The following is a 19,294-nucleotide window of genomic DNA, read 5'->3' on the forward strand; positions in this document are numbered from 1 at the left end:
TTTAAAAAGGGTATTTTCTTTTAAAGCTTCAAGAATGTTTTGTTTTGAGAAATTGTTCTATTTTCTGGATACCATCTCAAGGGATGGCTTACCTGGAATTCTTGGGTTTTTTTTTTTTTTATGTCACTGTAAAAATATTTCCATCAGATTGTTTAAATCCTTCATAAAATGGTGCTAAGGGAACTTAATAGAATATAAAACTATATGCATGATGACCCTAAATTTCTCTGTTTCTGCCTGTTTAACAATTGTGCTAAATATCAGTGTCTCTCTCTCTCTGTCTACACACACCTCCCCCCCATACTAAAAATCAGTACATTAAGATATTAATGGCTATAATCTCTGAACTTAATGGTTATTTTGTTTTCTACACTTTTCTGAATTTCACCAAAAGTTTTATACTGAAATTCAACTTTTAAAAATTAACATTATTTGTTTTGTTTGGATATATAATAAGCAGAAAAATACAGTTTAGATATAGATATAGAATGGATATTTAAAAGCATATATATATTTTTGCAATTCTGTCTCACAGAAGGAATTAAATGGTGCTCATTATAGACTTTTCCCTTGCTCTGTTTCCTTTTTGAAGTCACTTAGAACTTATAGACGGTGTTGAGAGAAGTATGCAGAGAGCAGGAGGAGAGAGAGATGCCATTCAGAGATGATGGGACCATCATTTCCATCACAAAATCCAATTTAATTAGGGTCAGCCGGTTCCCAACATCACTGTCGCCTTCTGCTCTTCCAAGTTAGTTAATTCGGTATCTTCTGATGAATGTCATCTTGCAATTAAAATGCCGGTGCCGGCAAGTTTCAGCAGCTCAGCTTCCATGGCCCTTCACTGTCAGCAGCCTTGTCTTTTTAATCAGGACCTGTATGACTCTCTTCCATCAACTAATTTCTTATTTTCCCAGATCCCAATAAACTTGGATGGAGAAGAGAGATATTAGTTGAATTTTCATTTAATCACTTGCCTCTCAGGATATGTGCTAAAAAGATGCCATTAGGATGCTTTGTACAATGCAAGGATGATGTGTCTCCTGGGGTCTGATCACCCCATATGGAGCACTCAGGGAGAGCCTGAGGTCTGCCACCCAGAAGCAGGATGTGAGGATGGCTTCCCTTGGAAGTAGGAGAGAGAGGGGCCTGCAGCTTTTGAGGTCATCATATGCCTGTTGTCCTAGTCATGAGAGGAGGAAATTAGCAAGGCAAGGTGCTAGGGTCTGTGGAGTGTGAGCTGCCTGGCAGGGGCTTTGTGAAGAGGCTCATCAGACTAATAGCTCAAAGCCTCCTGACTAGAGAGAATTACCCAAAGTAGATGGAGAAGTTGCCTCTTAATGGATGGCTCCACTAATCCCTCACATACATCTTAACTGCAGAGTCCCTCATGGGGCAGCCATGATGTCGTCTGCGTGGCCCACAGGCTTACGGCGTAGTGTGTCCTTTCATGGCACGTAGCTGCCAACCATGAGTAAATGAGCAGAGTGTGTCCATGACCACGAGTTCCATTCAGAACCCACAGCTTCTTCATTGAACTCAGTGCTTCCTGAGTCCCAGCATGCATACAGGTCAGTGATGTACATTCTCCATCAGCAGATCTGGAGTGGGCCTGAGATTGTGCATTTCAACAAGTTTCTAGGAGATGTTGAGACTGTTGATTGCAGGACCAGACTTGGAATAATGAGGGTTTAATGAATGGACAGGTGTTGTCTTCATGGGGATCATTAGCCTATCAGATGGATGTTGCTTGGTACCTTATTCCATTTAAATTTTTATTTATTATAAACAGTGATTAAAAAAATATTTATTTATTTTATTTGAGAGAGAAAGAGAGAGAGAGAGAACGAGTGGGAGGAGCAGAGGGAGAGGGAGAGAGACTCTCCAGCAGACTCCCTGCTGAGCACAGAGCCTGATGCAGGGCTCTATCTCACAACCCCAAGATGACCACCAGAGCCGAAACCAAGAGTCAGACACTTAACAGACCGCCTCACCAAGGCGCCCCCAGGGCGATTGTTTTAATATGGCCTTTGAGTTACAAATAACTCTCAAAGGGACTGATTGATGGTTGGGTTTTTTTTCTATTTTTTAAGTTGCTAAATGGGCATCATTGGTTGATTTTTTTTTTTGCAGGCCTGACAGAGGCACACATCCTCACCTCACACCTGCATCCCTAATTTCCTAAACTGTAAGCTTCAGGAGAACAAGGGCCAATGTTTCATGCAGATAGGTGCTTCATAAAGACTTTCTTGTCATATTCCACATTTTTCTAATGTGTTCTAACTTGGCAAAAAATGAAAATAATTTAAAAAGCTTAGGTATTTGGGTTAAAAGTGGCAAGAAAAATTAAATTTCTCTGAAATGTCTTTGCCTTGTATTCCTGTTTAAATCAGAGTTCAACTCCTTACAAAGGCTCCCATAAAAGTGACAAGTCAGCTACACATTAATGAGAACTTTGATCTGTGTCATTCGCCTTTTCTTCCTGGGTCCCTCTGAGGCTCTCTGCCAAGGCATGGGTTTAATTTAATATCTCCATCTCTGCAGCAATTGGTCTTTGGCCTTCTGAGACTCTATTCTGAACGCCATGGTGTGCTATTGAGATGACTGATGGGGCAAATAAGGGAAGTCAAGAAAGCTGTCATGGGACGCTGTTGCCACAGTGGATGTGGGTGCCAGAGGTGACGACAAGATTGGCAGCCTAACAGATTTTTATTAGCTGGTGCTGCTGTGTCTGCAGTGATATCATCCTTCGGAAAGGAGCCCAGGACTCACTGGGAACAGCATAACCTAGTTAAGGAAAATAAAAGTGTTTGAAAAGGACCACAAATGGGAAAAAAATCATATTCAGCAGCAGCTGATCTAGGAAAGTTAGAAAAATGAGCTTAGTTGCGTATGGGCTACCAGAGTTAACATCCAATGATTTCTTGCACTGGGCAAGCCTTAAATAACCTTCTATAATTTGGAGAGACTCAGTAGTATGACCTATAGCTGTGGGTTTTCACCTGGATTCGTCCCTGGAGTCTCTGGATAGTCTTTTCATTTGTGGAATGCATGGAAAGAGAAAGGCTTAATTCCCATGTTCCATCTCTTCATATAGGCATGGAGCTGTTTTTAAGAATTGTTGCTTGGAATCACATACTCAGTATGGATGGATTTTTTTTTTTTTTTTAAATGCTGAGAATTACATGGCTCCAGCTATTTCTTCTGGACCAGGTCAGTAGGATTTGAGTTTCTGTTTCTAGCAGTTGCTACATCATGTTTGTGATATATTTATAGTTTCATTTGCAGACAGATTGCCTTTATCATTTCATCTGTGGTATATTGATTAAAGCAACCCCATTGCTGACATTATCTACTCATTATACTTGGATAAGGTTTTCCCTCTGCCCCTTTAGGAAGGCATTTTATCTTGGTTCTTCGGCATTAAGATTAATCATAATCCTCATCTATTCAAATCAAGTCATCTTTTGGTCAACCTTGTTGACCTTCTTGTTCTCTAGCCAGCCAAATAAATCATTTGGTAATCAGTATTTAGTCGAATTTGCTTTGCTTTCTTGCTCAGGTTTTAATATTCAGAACCTTAGACTTTTCTCTCCTGGTAACGCTTGCAATACAAAGCGAAGATCAGAGAGACTATGCTTGTACATTAAAGCAACTTTGTTCTGACACGCTCATGACTAGTTTTACTAGGTTTTGTTTAGAGTTGAGGCTATCTTAACATTTCTGTGCCTAATTTTTCTCATCTGTAAAATGTGGATGATAATAGGACACAGCTCATAGGGCTGACAGCTGTGGGATTACATGAGCTAATAATGTCTTTTCAATTTTTTTCCCAAGATTTTATTTATTTTTGGGGTCTCTGGGTGGCTCCGTTGGTTAAGCATCTGCCTTCAGCTCAGGTCATGATCCCAGGATCCTGGGACTGAGCTCTGTGTCTGGCTCCCTGCTCAGTGAGGAGCCTGCTTCTCCCTCTCTCCCCGCCCCGGCTCTTGTTCTCTCTCGCTCTCTCTCTCTCAAATAAATAAATACAATCTTCTTTTTTAAAGATTGTATTTATTTATTTTTTTAGAGAGAGAGAGAGAATGGGGAGAAGGGCAGAAGGAGAGGGAAAAGCAGACACCACTCTGAGTGCAGAGCCTCACGTGGGGCTGGATCTCACAACCCTGAGATCATGACCCGACCCAAGTCAAGAGTGGCAGCTTAACCAACTGAGCCACTGAGGTGTCCCTCCACTGTCTGATGGTTAACATATTTGAAATGCTTCTGCCTCTGGACATTTGCACTTGTGGTTTGTTCTATCTGCCTGGAATGTTCTTCTTCTGAAATCCTAATCATCCGCTCTCTAATTCCTTTATGTTTTTACTCAAGAATTCTCTTCTCAATGAGATTTCCCTTATCTAAAACGTTTACCTTCACCTTAACGTTGTATATCCTACTTTCCTGCTTCATTCTTTGTCTTGGCTCTTATCACTAATAAACCGGATATGTTATTTATCTTGTTTATTGACTGTCACTCTCTCCCCCTAACCAATTAGAATGTAAGGTCCATTAAGTAAAAAAACAAAAACCAAAAAATGGTGTCCTGTTTTATCCCTAGCACTTGGGGATAAGATAAGTATTTGTTAAATTAAATTAATGTAATGTTCTTAGCACAGCTCAACACATAATAAGTACTTAATAAACATCGCATTGTGACCAAGTGACCCCACATTGCCTTTTCTCCACTTATTATTTAAATTCTGCGGTTGAATCCAGGTTCTCTCTCTTTGTGGGCCCACTCAGGTTCCTCTTTGCCAATTGCTTTCTTTTTTAAATCCCATTTTTATGGTAGCATTATTATTTTCTCTCTCCCAGGTTGTTCTCTGATGATTTCATATAAGTTGGCCCAATCTCCCCAACCATTTTTGCAAGCTTCTTGTTAGTAGGAATAAATAACACCTGTTTTTTCCCCTAGCTCTTTCAGCATAGTGACAGGGCATAGTGAGTATTCACTGAACATTGTTGCTGTATCAGTCTGTGTTGAGGAAATGCTATACGACTACAGAATTTATCATTTATGAACTAGAAACCATGAAACCCATTGAATGGAAGAAAAGAAATATTATTTTCAACTAAAAAACACAATAGTGAAATACTTTTACTCATGTGGATGATCCGATCAATATTTGTCTCCAACACATTAGGGTGCTCTAGTTGTACTGACCTTCTTTTCTTTCCCAAACTTTTATTATGAAAAAAATGGGAATATCAGAAAATTTGAAAGTATTTTACAGTAAACACCCATGTACCCACCAGTTATGTTCTACTGTTACAATTTTAGTTTAATAGATAACATATCTATCCATTTGTTTACTCTTCTATTAATCCATCTTATATTTTGGTGCATTTTGGAGTAAACTGCAGACATCGGTACATTTTCTTCTAATTATATCAACTAGAATCCGATGTTGCAACCACCATGTTGATTTTTTCTAGCATAGATTTCTTTTTCCTCTCCGGGACTTCATATAAATGGAGACATGCAGTATGCACTGTCTTTTACATGAGGCTCATTCACTAAACACAATGTTCCTGAGATTTATCCATGTCCTTACAAGCTCATTCTTTTTAATTGCTGAATAGTATTCCACTGCATGGCTGTACACACTTTGCCCTTGTACCAGTTGCTGCATATTATCAATAAGGCTGCTGTTCATGTACATTTGTGTACAAAGCTATCTTTTTCACCCCAGATAAATATCTAGGATTGAGATTTCTGGGTCATAGAGTACATTGTCTTTCTTATTTGTCCCCAAACACACTTAGGTTTTTCCTGCTAAAGCCTCTACGCTGGCTCTTTCCTTTGTCCAGAATGCTGTTCTCTGTGTATAAAATACTTTTGTTCCTTATCATCATGTAACTGCCTCTTGTGTATCACTCAGATCATAGCCTTCCCTGACCACCCATCCTAAATAATCACATAGTCCATCTTTAGCACATGACTCTGTTTTAATAATCTGCATAGCATTTCTTATAATCTGATAATTTTCTTTTCCTCCATTATAACAAACTAGGGATAGGGCCTGTCTGTTCTACTATTCTCATTCCATAATCTCAATTGGTTGACAACTGTTTAGTTTTAAATAAGTTTAGACTATTCTGTGGTCAAAATTGGCATGATATGTAGTAGGCACTCAGTAAACATTTGATGAAGAAGTAAATACAGGAATGAATAATTAAATTCCTAACTGCTACAACTCCATCCATCTTACTCACTGTTTTATCCTCTGTACCCAACACATATAGCAAGTGCACACTATGTATCTGATGAATGAATAGATGGGAAAAGTTCCTTGGTGGATCAGAAACTCTTAAGAAAATGCCACTCTGGAAGATGTTTTCTTCCCTGCCATTATTAGATGAAGACAGTTAATTCAATTTTTTAAACATATCCAAAACCTGGATAAAAATGGGTTGCAGCTGGAGATGTGAGGCATCTGCCCTATGTGCCTTGATATCTAGGGAGAAATTGTTGGTGGCAAATTGGAAAACATACTTGTAAGCTGTCATGTGACCAGACTGGCTCATTAATCTAATGTTTAGTAGGGCTAAAATGTATTTCTCCCAATATAGTTCCTGGTAGTCATCCTAATTAAGGGGGTAAAGGTAAAGGAAGAAGCACTTACCTTACAGGGTAATTACTACACACAGTGGGGTTAGCGATTGGACATGGTTTTCCTGTCTTGCTCATGGATTATTATCTAGGATGCCTGTAGCCACAGCAACAGGGGATCTTTGAAGTTCAAAGACAGGAAAAATCAGCATTTTATGCTCTTGGAGTTCCTGGAGTGGCAGAGAAGGACAAGAGAGAAAGAATGCCTGGTGATATCTACCTCCAAGGCTTCCCTTTCTCAATCTAGCTGACCTTGTAGTATGTGGGAGCAGAGATCTGTACCTGCTTATCATATGAATTGAGAAGGGAGTCCCTGAATTTTATACTCCATGGAAGAAGTGGACAATGAATGGAGACATTGGAATAGAATCTTCCCAGTATCAGCTTCTTTTTGCGTTGGCCCCATGGTATGCATGTGTCCTGAATATTATAGACAGAGGTATGAAAATAGGCAAGCTGTGATTGAAGTTGTACATAGCCCCCAAACCAATGCTACCCCCATCAGCCCTAGTCCAATGCCACAGTGCCCAGTGGAGAATCCACTTATTTGGAGACCTAACTCAAGCAGCCATTTTCCATCATGCCTTTCACTATTAACACTTGCTCCCCCTCTCTCAGTAGGAACTGCTCAGTGCATAATTTGAATCAAACCATGTCTGGTAAATTCCTTGGTTTGAGGAAAAGGTAAATTGATAGTATTTAGACAGTCTAGAGCAGCTTGATGAGGGATGAGGGGAAACTTATCTGGATTTCTCTTTCTGCAATAGGCATACCATGAAAAACCAAGGACCCATCAAGTTTTGTTTTGTTTTTTAATCAGGCTATTGTAATTCCAATGAGGTGCCAGCTACTCTGCGCTGTAATATTTTGTGAAGCAGAGTTTATCCTGTAATGTGAATAATCACCTGCATTACATCGTTTAGAAACTTAGACTTTGATCAATTCAATTGTATTTTATGTTATTTTTTTAAAGATTTATTTATTTTAGAGAGAGTGTGTTCAGAAGTGGGAGAGGCAGAGAAAGAGGGAGAGAGAATCTCAAGCAGGCTCCACGGTTAGTGCAGAGCACAATGCGGGGCTCAATCTCATGACCCTGCAATCAGGACTTGAGCCTAAACCAAGAGTTGGATGCTTAACTGACTGTGCCACCCGGGTGCCCTTATTTAATTGTATTTTAAAAACGTTTGAGTTTAAGGGCTACCCTAAGGTAGGGGATTATGGGAAGATGACAGCCTGAATGTGTGTCCTTCATATCATTTCCTCTCAACTCCCATTTACTTCTACTGAGCCAAGTGGCATTTGGGATCGACAAGCTGGCAGACACTGGAGGTATAATTGAGGCTACTTTCCCTGGAATTTCTGGATAGGAGGGCAAGCTCAGGACATTATTTCCTTTTGGTCCAGACAAGTTCTAGGAAATCTGAATGCTGAGAGGCCAGGAGCAAAATAAAAGCCAAAATAGACCAAAAATTGCTATGTTGACATAGGAGAGATGAAAGGACCTTCTTAAATGAGGAGTTCAAGTGTGGTTTTTGATAAGCCTAATGGATCTTCCTGGACCCTGAGTGACTCCCAGGAAGTTAAGGGGACAGGATGAGATCCTTTAAATCCTTGAGTTTGGGAGACCACTAACTCCTACAATTCAGAAGGTCTGAAGAGAAGCTTCCCCTAGGAGAATGATTAAAAGATGGGCGGTTACTGACCAGTGCTTCACTGGCCCACAGTGACTGCCGCGTATTCCACTGTTTGCTGGAGGGTAGGAGGAATATGGAAGATTTTCAGTTGTGATTAATTAAAGGAAATAACTGCAGCCCTAGGGAAGAGGGCCCAATGGAATATCTAGACAGATGTTGCCTAGGGAAATTGAGCTATTAGGGATGCAAGATGACCAGCAATAATAAAAGAGTGTTTAGGAAGATTTGTTTACAGCATAAAAAAGAGTTATTGTAATTTTAAAGTTATTTTTTATGTTAAAAATGTGATAGTTCAACTGAAAGAGAAAATAATTGCTATTAAGAACTAAAAGAGTAGCTTGGAAGATGAATGGGAAGAAATGTTTCAAAGCACAAAGCAAGGGTACAAAAATATTAAAATAATGAGGAATACTAAAAGACCCAGAGGACAGTCTGAGGATTCTAACATAGGCATTCCAGGATGTCCACAAAAGAGCAGATGAAAGAAAGGCAGTTATTTAAAAAAACAATAAAGGGAAATTTCCTTACTTTGAAAAAACTTGAGTCTATAAATTGAAGGGCCTTAACTGAGTTCTGAGCAGTCTTAATTTAAAAAAAAAATAATAAAAGGACACACATTTGGCACATGATTTTAGAGCTCCTGGCTTTACCCCAGATACAGATGAAACTATCAAAAGCTTCCAATTATGAAGAAGTTAATGGCAAGAGAAAAAAGGAATCAGATTGGCATCAGACTTCTCATCTACAACTCTAGAAGCTAGGGCATGGTGGAAATAACATCTGTGGAAAATTTGGATTTTTATGTCTAATGTTGAACTTTCTGAAAAGAGATTATTTCTAGTTTGACTACATGACTTAGAAATGCTAATTGCTTTATTGTGACAGAACTCAGAAGACCAGTAGGCACACCCACTGATAATCCCTTGCATTGCAGGAAAAGCCCTTTAATACCATTTTCTCCCAAACCTCACTCTTCCTTCTTCGGAAAATCCTTTCCCAGTATCTCAGAAAACAGTTCTTGAAAACAGAAATATTTGAGAATACCAGACTTAAGATGGGTCTTCTGTATTACCTGGTTCTACCTCTTTCTTTGTAAAGACCAGGAAACTAAGGCATATCAAGTAAGTTAATCAAAACTTCACAGGTAATGAGTGAAAAAGCTAGGATAAGAATCTAGATCTTATTTCCCATCTAATAATTCTTTCAATCATGTCAAAGGGAGGAAATCCTTTATTTCTGTGATTTACTTCATATCCTTCCAATATATGTCTTTGTTAAGTGGCCTTGAGTGGGTTTCTGTTGCTTACAACTGAAGGACCCTAGCTGATTAAAAGACTAACTAGCCTCTTAGTTTCAATAATGACATATGCTCATATGATTACTAAATTAATATTTGTCGGTATGATCTTTTCTTCTGCTTTCAATATTTCAAGTTTCCTAAGAAATATTTCTCTTTGTATGGTGTACTCACTTTTCAAACGCAACAGGTAACAAATCAAACTTACTTTATTATTTCCAAACTGGCTGTTTTCCTGATGTGACTATTTCTGTCACTGATGTCACCATTGTTCCAGAAACGCAAATTGCTTTTCATAGTACAGCAGTCTCATTATGCCACTTTCCTCCTCAAAACCCTTTTTCTGCCGCTTGCAAGATCTTGTTTGCTAACACTTTGGCCTCACATTTAAGTGCCTGTCAAATCTGACCACTTTATTGTTATTAACCTAATTTTTTTAGTGTTCATACCTGTCAGTATACCAGACATTCCACCTAAAATGGCTTCCGTCTACCTATAAAAATGTTCTCCATATTGTACATAATAAAAGAAGTTCCAGCTCTGTGCTTAAAATCAAAGATATTGGGTTGTGTGTTGGTTCCACAAACACTAGCTATGGGTCCTTGAAGCTCCAGTCTTCTCTTCTATAAAATATGTACCTTTTCTCCTGTCTAGGTAAGCCCTTTCGTTTTATTCATATAAATAAAGAAAAATAAGGCACAGAGAATTTTAGAGACTTTATCAAGGTCGCATTGCTTCCAGACTGAGGAAAATTAAATGGATATTACATGCTGCATCCTCAAGTAGACCTTTTCTCAAGAGCCCCATTGCCTGTTGCTGCTTGTAGCTTATTCAGTTCTGAGGACCTGTCTGTGCAGCAAGGAGGAGGAGGACTGTTTGGGCAGAATCTGATCTGTCAAATTTGTTTCCGTGTTTAGGATAACAGTAGCTGTTGCACTGTCTGAAAATTTCATTCCCAAGTGGTCTGCCCTTTCCACTGTTGGTTAAAAACAGACTTTTCATATCCTGGGAAATATTTTTTCAGGCAAGTGAATTAGACAGTTGGAGGGATGCTAGAAATCCAAAGACCTTATGTGAAAATAGGTTACGTCAAAACCATGGTGGAGGTGAGGGACTCTTCAGCAGACCTGAGTTAGAGGGAGGCATTCCCAGTAATAATACTAGTGTCAGCACTTATGATACCCCTGTATTATTATTTCCATGTAAGAGTTCTTGGTGTGACCCAGCTGTTCTCATCAGCAGCAGGTAGGGTCCCATGAGTCTTTGAGCAGATGCTTTGGACATTTTGGAATGTTTAAAAAATGCTGGCACTAATTTTCCAGGCCTCCTGAAATTTGGGTTACTTCATTTCTTGACAAGAAGATACTTTTCCAAAGAAATGGGGCCATGGCTTCATTATCCCTCCTAACTAAAAAAAACAGATCATGGCTTGCAGTCTGTGACAATGCATTTCCAGGAAGCTGGGGATTCCACGGTAACTCCAAACCTATGAGCTCTGCTGTCATACAGAACCATCAGACCAATCTGATCAGATCACATCTGGGCCCTGCAGGCCGACAGTGGCAGAGTTGAGAGGCAATGATCAAAGCACCAGGCTGTAGTAAAAACCCTCACTGCTGGTGTGAGGATTTTCTTATGTGCCCATTGCTGGGCTGTCTCTCCTTCCTTCCTTTATTACTTTTTCCATCTCACTCTGACATTATTGAGTTTCTCCTTCTCGGGCTCATCTTTCTCGGCCTTCACCATGTGCATGGATTCCTTTCCCTCCTACTTGTTGACTTTTTCATCTCCAGCCTTTCTGCCTTCCTGCCTGAGTTCACTTTATTTTTAATGGAATTTCTCCTTTGGTTCTCTTCTCTCTCCTCCCACTCTCTGTGTTCTTCCACAATCCCCCAGCTATAAATAACCCAAAGCATCCAACCTTTTGCTCTCATGGAGAAATGAATAATTAAAACTCCAAAGGAAGACACGTGGATTAAGTCAGGCACTTAATTTCTCAAAACACAGAGAGCATTTCACAGTATCCTGTGCAAATGGATGAGTCACAGACAATTACTTCAAGAGGGGGAAAGCTGAGGTTTAGCTTGATCAACAACATATTACAAAACATGGAGCGTGCTGACGAACACCAGATACTGGATGGGAATGCCACTTCTAAGTTCAGCAGCACGAGGTCTACAGAGTCCTTGCTGTAACACACGTGGTGCTGACAGTTTCCTGACCAGGGGCTTCTACATAATGTTTCTCTGTAATGATCCTTTTACATCATCAAATACCACAAATTCTGAGCTGCTACTTGCTAAATGTGCCACGATAGCAATTCATTTGTTAGAAATAATCTGTTCGGTGAAGCAGGGAATTGAGCTTCTCTTAGAGACATGTTGAGGTGATGAGTGTATGAAACTATTTAATAATAAGTGCTGAGAAAGCAGTCATCATGCCTTGTGTAGATAATGTCTCAGGAATGGGTAGGCCACGAAGGAGGTTCGGAAGATTCCCATGACAGCAGGCTCTGGGGCCATTTCTGAGGCAAATGGTTTTCACTGGCTTCCCTCATTTTACAAGTTCTTCTCAGGCTCTCCGAAGACTGGCAGTTTCCTTCCAGAGCAGTCTCATTTCATGGTATCTTCTCTCACCCTGAGACATCTTGCTTATGTCAAGGCCAGGAAAGTGTAGGTATCAGGACCCATGGTGCCAGAGCCTGTTCCGCTGCTCTGTGAATGGACTTTCTTGAGGAAAGGGAAGCAGTACGTTCAACTCTGGGCCCTTTATATGGGAGGCAAATGTCCTCTATAGAACCCTGAGGGGAGTGTAGCATTCAGAGACCCGTAAGGAGAAAGGGTCTGGGTCCTGATTTAGAAATAGAACATACACACAAACTTAAAATATTGGTAATTTCACAGAAAGATCTCAGACTTGGCTTAACCCCTGAAATAGCTGAGTGTTGCTGCTCCCTTAAAAGAATGTGTGTGTGTGTGTGTGTGTGTGTGTGTGTGTGTGAATTCTGCTTTAAGAACAGAGAAAATAAAATTAAAGCTACATTAGAGGAAATTACTCCGTGAGGTAGGAGTGAAGAATGGCATCTTGAAAGTTGAACAGTAAGGAGGGCAGTGCACTTAATGTTTTTATTAAAAAATTATTTGGCATCGTGCTTCTGGTTTAAATCCTTTTTCTCTTTTAACATGGATTAACTGCTTTTCTCTACAAATGCCAGTTTTGTTATAGAAAATATATCTTTCAACTGTGTGTCTGCCCTCCAGCATATATGCGACTCTCTAAAAGTTTAGGTCCTTAGGGAGCAGTAGGTGTTAATAAAGCTAACTAGTTGCTTTAACTCCTTCAGACCTCAGAGAGAGCTTTAGGGGCTGGCATATGAGGTTCTCCCAAAGAAATAAACCTTTGAAAGAATATAATTAATTTCCTTTCCCTGCACTTTGCTGCCTAAATAAGGGAAGAGTCTTTGGATAACAGTGATTTGTTTGGGAGAAGGGCTGGAAGTGAAAATCACACCAACTTCTCAGACTGGAACGTGCACAGAAATGGAATTGCCTGAGAATCCTGTGAAAAATGCAGATTCTGGTTCCACAGTTCTGGAGTGGCTGCCAGATGGTGCCGCTGCTACTGCTGGTGCAGGAACCACGCTTTGAGAAGCAAGGAGCTGGCATTTCAAACTGTAATTCCATCGCACTCGAAGCTTGGAGTTCTCTTCAACTTTTTCTTACATAAGATAATGTATTTTATAAAACATAACCACAAAACCCGCCTTACTGATATTTTGATTGGTACCCAGTTGAACCTACACAATGATATCAGGTTTTCCAGTCCACAAAATGGACATAGACATTGCCATTTATTTAGGTCTTTGATTTTGCTCTATAATAGTTTATAATTTTCAGCATTTAGAAATCAGGCATATCTTGCTAGATTTAGACCTTCTAAATTAAGATTTCATCCAGATTTAGATTTCATGTTTTTGGTGCCACTGTCAATAGTACTTTTAAAAAATGTTAATTTTTCATTCCATGGCCAGTACATTGATATGCTGTTGATTTTTGAATATTGTCTTTGTATCCTGCAACTTTGCTAAGCTAGCTGTTAGTTCTAATAGACTCTTGGAATTTTCTATGTAGATAATCATTTTGTCTGAGGGTAGAGACAGTGTGACTTTTCCTTTCTAACATGTATGCTCCTCGTTTTTTTTTTTCCTTGTATTTTTGCACAAACAAAGATCTTTAGTGTGACTTTGAATAGGAATGCTTTAGTGGTTCTTTTAAAGCTAAGAATATTATTTCAAGTAACAAGGCAAATTTAAGTGTGGTGTCATAAACTGAGAGCCCGTTGCCTATTAACGTACTTTCAGGCATTTTTTCATAGTTACTGTGCTGCAAAGAGAGAATCTTCTCCGTGGGTTAGAAACCTCTCTAGAGCTCATCCGCTACCCAAGGGTTTTGTTTCTACTTCTGCTTCACTTTAGGATTTGGAGTTGACCCACACAGCCCCACTTTGCAACGTCATAACTAGTGATTCCCAGAACTTGAGCTTACGACTGTCTAAGCAATGCTATCTCTTGCCATTGCTGTACACAAAGCAGGAGGGTCTTCTGCTCAGGAAGCTCACACTTGAATAGACATCACTGACAGTTTTTCTCTATGACCATCTTTTGCTTTTTCAAAAGGATGCTGAGCATGACATAAAAATCATAAGTTACCTTGTGCCCTTCAAGAAAGGTCCCAAACCTGGGTAGCAATTATCAATCAACATAGCTTCACATAGCAAAGGAAACAGCAGAAGTGTTCTTCCTTTAGAACTTTAGCACCATCCATGATTCCTTTATACCAGCGAGGTAAAAGAGAACAGAACATTTTTGTGTGGACCCGCCTCCTTATTACAGTTCCTTATACCTCTCTAGGTCTGTTGCCAGCGGACCTCTTCTGGCTCTGCCATGTGCTTTATCCTTTATAACCTTTTCAACCTCCTCTATCCTCCTTTTCTGTCATTATCAGTGGATATCCTGGACGAATAAACCACACTGGAACAGAAAGAGAAAGGGACACCAATGAGTATTTTAATTCATTTTGAAGTATACATTTCCAAATCAGATATCTATTTTACTGTAAAAGATCAAAGAAAGTAAGAAGCCCACATCTTCCCAAATTTCGTTCTATACTTGCATCATGCTGTTCTAGAGTCAAGTAACATTTCTGTTATATATTTTATTGACTATGTCCTTGGAAAGCTTTGTACAATTGCTTTGTGTTTGCTGGGGGGTGTGAAAGAGAAAAAGAACAGCATTTCGTCCACATACAAGACACTCATTCCACTTTTGTTCAACAATGGCCATTTGGACTTAGTCACTAAAAAATTAGTTAAAACTCAAAACCCAACTCAGCTTTCAAACTAAGACATTTTCAGGGGGAAAAAACCCTATAGTATGCACAATAAGAATTTAGATAGTAAAATTATTCTTTCACAAACCACCCCTGCCCCTTACTGGCTGTGTCTTCTTTTTCAGAAACTTGAATATAGATACATTTTTATCTCTTGGAGGTGTGGTCATGTAAGTCTACAGAGACTTAAGTGATAAAATAATAAATGAAGATAAGCAATTTTAAATGTCTCTCTCGTGTACAAAGTTGTCAGTGAAAACTTGAGCATCACAATTCAACAGGAGAGAATATGAGCTTTGGCTAAAAATTAATAATACTTTGATATTTGCTTTGTTCTCATCATCCCACAACCCTTCTGCTCCATAACCTTCAGTGGCTTCCCATTTCAGCCTCTTTAGCACAGGTTTCTGTGCCCTCCATGCTCATTTCTGATCCTACCTACTCCAAAGCCACCAAACTTCTCACCAGACTGCTGTTTCCTAAAATCCAAATGCAATTTTGTTTCTTGATGTTTTGGACACAGTGTAGGGCTTTTTTTTTTTTTTTTTCTTTTTCCATAAAATTTTGTTGATTTGAAGGCTGAGTTGTCCTGGGCTAGGCAGGCTTTTCTGTCTGTTAAAATTTTATTTATTTCCCAGCCAGCACACCTCAAATTTCATTGTGTTTATAATGCCTTTCCTGTCTCCCCAGTAAGAGAACATATATTGTTCTACCTTTCACAAAAATTGCTTCTCTCTCTTCTTAGCACCAATTTCATTCTGTTTGGATTTTCTTTTGTTCTGTCTCCCTGGTAGATTACAGTTCCATGAGGGTAGAACTCTTTGTTTATGGGTCCCCAAAATTGTATTCTGTTTGACCATCGTTTGTGCTCAAGATATATTTTTTTAAAGATTTTATTTATTTATTTGAGAGAGAGGGAGGGTAGGAGGGAGAGAATCGGAAGCAGACTCTGCACTGAGCAGGGAGCCTGACATGGGGCTCCATCCCATGACTTCGAGATCACAACCTGAGCTGAAGCCAGGAGTTGGACGCTTAACCGACTGAGCCACCCAGGCGCTCCTCAAGATGTATTTTTTTAAAAAATAAGTGTATTTGTAGCCAAAGCCTCTGGTGACCCGCCCACAGTGATGGTTGAAAACTCAATATTTTATATTCCAGAGCAGCATTTTGTGTCTGAGATAAGCCTGAGTGTCTCCAGAGACTGCAGTCAACTCCAAATCCCATGTGTTGGTGTTGCATCTGATCTCCATAGCCACCAAAAGGTTCATTTCCTCTAGATGCACAGTAACGTGTCCACGTGTGCAGCTTGTCTCGTCAGAGTCATGTTTATCATCTACCACCCTTTGTGAGACAGCTGCAGCCATTCAGGCAGGCGGGCTCTGAATGTACTTTGAAAATGTATGTTGTATGCTTAAATAAATATAATTTTTATTTGTCAAGTATACCTCAGTGAGGCTGGAGCAAAACCTCACTGTTTCACATCCAAAAAAATACATTACTCTGGGAAGTAAATTCAACACACTGAAAGCCAGCAGAACACACAGTTATAAGCAATTTCCTAAGCATGTGTCTCCATATATAGTAGTCTTTGAGCACTAAAGGGGAGAAGGAAGGGAAGCACGAAAAGAAAGATGATTTGGAATCAATTTTTGAGTTTCGGGGCTTTATATTCACAATGAAACCTGAGTGGGCCTGGCATTAGAGTGACCCATGGCTGTGTGAGTCTACCGCACCTAGGAATAGGCTATGCTGACCATCAGAGAAGAGATTGAGTTCTTGTCAAACTTTTTTTTTTTTTTTTTTGTGGATTTATTTCTAGGAAAAGTCTTAACTGGAAAAGAATAAACTTGCATGAAACTGGGATATTTTTGGTAAGCCTGAAAAATATGAAAACAATGAGGACAAGTGTTCCCCAGTTTTGTGAATGACACCGTCCATTTTTACAGTTGTGCAGATGAGAAGACTCAGAGTCACCTTTGATACCCCCCCATATTCAAGTTATCATCAAGATGTCCCCCCATAAGTCTCTGGAAATCATGTTCTACTCTGTCTGTATAGCTGTCACCCTTGTCCAAGCTAATAGCCTCTCTCCTTTGGTCTGCTGGACTAATCTTTCTGGCCCCCTTCTAATCAGTCCCATACACTGCAGTTAGAGTGATCTTTTTAAAAATGCAAATCTGATTATGCCACCCCCCTGCTTAAAATCTTTCAAAGACTTCCCATTGCTCTTAAGATAAAGACCAGAATCCTTTTTTTTTTTTTTTTTTAAAGATTTTATTTATTTATTCGACAGAGAGAGACAGCCAGCGAGAGAGGGAACACAAGCAGGGGGAGTGGGAGAGGAAGAAGCAGGCTCACAGCGGAAGAGCCTGATGTGGGACTCGATCCCGTAACGCCGGGATCACGTCCTGAGCCGAAGGCAGACCATCAACCGCTGTGCCACCCAGGCGCCCCAAGACCAGAATCTTTAACCTGGCTCTCAAGGCCCTGTTTTCTCTGGCCCCTGCCCAGATCAGCAAACTCTGCTTACCATTTACAATCCCTCCTCACCCTCCAGCCACATTGCCGCCTTTCAGCAACTCAATTTCACCCTGCTCTTATAGCACTTATCTCAATTAGGATGAGTAAATATTTGTATACTTTCTGGTCTGTCATCTGTAAACGCTGGAGAATGGGGAACAGGCACCTTCCCTGATGTGTTCATGTCTATGTCACTTGCTTCTAGCACACAGCCGAGGCTCACGGAGGTATTTTTAATCAGTGAATGAATTTGTTACCCTAATTGTTTGACCTTAGCAGACAGACTTCCTCAGGGTACATGCCTGAGGCTTATTCATGGGCTTCATATTCTGTGCCAACTGGGCCTAGTCCCCTGCCTGGCACATTGTAGGCACTGGGAAACATTTATAGCAAGTCAACTTCTAAGTCACCCCTGACTCTAGTCTAGAGCCTTGAGACTCAAAGTGTGTTTAGACCAATGGCATCAGCATTGCTTGGGAGCTGGTTAGAAATCTAGAATCTCAGGACCCACCCAGACCTACTAAATCAGATTCTGCATCCCCCCGCACCTTAGTACTTTATTGTTGAGATATACCATATATACAGTAAAATGTATAAAGGTAGTCAACTTAAGTGTACAATTTAGTGTGTTGCCTGTGTTCCACTTTTCAGATCAAATGTAGAACATTTCCAGCACCCAAGAGGATTTCCTTCTTTCTCTTTCCAGTCAATACTCTCTCAGAGGTAACCACTAGTCTTACTTCTGTCACTATTAATTAGCTTTTCCTGCTCCTGAACTTATAAAGTACTGTGATTTTTTACTTAATGTCTTTAGAACCTGGATTTTCACAAAATACCCAGGTGAGTGGTATGCACATTCAAGTCTGAGAAATGTTGCCACGGAGCAGTCATTCTCACCCCTGCCTGTCATCCATAACAGCGGATGGCTGGTGCCACTCCCAGAGGTTCTAGGTTATTTGGCCTTGGGGGAGGCCTAGGCAGTAGGATTTATGCACCTCAGTGGATTCTAATATGCAGCCAACATTGAACAACACTGCTGTGTATCTCCTAAGTCCTATATTGCACATTGCCTCCTGTCTCTCTGATCCATGCTGGGAAAGAACAGTGTTTACCTCTCAGAATGAAGCAGAGCTTGCCTAGAACAGATTTCGCCTGCTTTCTCAGTTTACTGCTTTTCTCTTCTCCCACCTTCCCTAGAACCTGAAGAAGACATATTTAAGCCTTTAGTTTCTGTTATCATCATCCCACGGGAGCAGTGGCATGCTGGAGCTGGCTCATATGGCTTGTGGAGGCAGATTTTGTGCTTCTCTTTCCAATTATGCATTCAATGACAGCACATTGTTAGCTTGAAATTGGCCATGGTGGGAGTATTTACACCGCAGAAATCGGCAAACACTACCAATCAGGTTCTGTTTCTTTGCCCATCTCTTGGGGAGCTGGTTTGCTACCACACACTTCCCTATTGGTAAATACTATTTAAGGAGGTGGGCTTAATCTAGCCAAAGTAGTTGTAAAGTGGTTGTTCCAGTTGTCTGCTCAAGCTTTCACTTTTGCCAACCCTAACTTATCTTTTGGCAATTAATAATATGGTTATGTTAAGTAATGTTGGCAATGTGTCCACTCCTTTGGATGTGTAAAAAGATCGGCATGAGTATTATGTTTTTTCCATCCGGCTTGGTTGGAAATCCTTGGAATCATGCTTCTAGTCACTGTGGTCTGGTCTTACTTAAGCCATTATACACAG

The 19,294-nt window shown here is 40.1% G+C and overlaps 1 protein-coding gene across 2 annotated transcripts in view; it reads left to right on the forward strand.

Annotated features, from left to right (window-relative positions):
- Positions 1-19,294, forward strand: part of CPNE4 (copine 4) — a 474,248-nt gene that overhangs the window by 27,978 nt on the left and 426,976 nt on the right. Inside the window, exon 1 of one of the 2 annotated variants that reach the window (XM_008708694.2) lies at positions 2,644-3,213. The exons of the other annotated variant lie outside the window; for it this stretch is intronic. The gene's annotated coding sequence lies outside the window, so the exon portion shown is untranslated. Of the gene's footprint in view, positions 1-2,643; positions 3,214-19,294 lie in introns of those variants that run through there. 2 annotated transcript variants of the gene reach the window in all.

The sequence above is a fragment of the Ursus maritimus genome, unplaced genomic scaffold (genome assembly GCF_017311325.1).
Source record: "Ursus maritimus isolate PB19 unplaced genomic scaffold, ASM1731132v1 scaffold_20, whole genome shotgun sequence".
In the NCBI taxonomy this organism is placed as follows: Eukaryota; Metazoa; Chordata; class Mammalia; order Carnivora; family Ursidae; genus Ursus; species Ursus maritimus.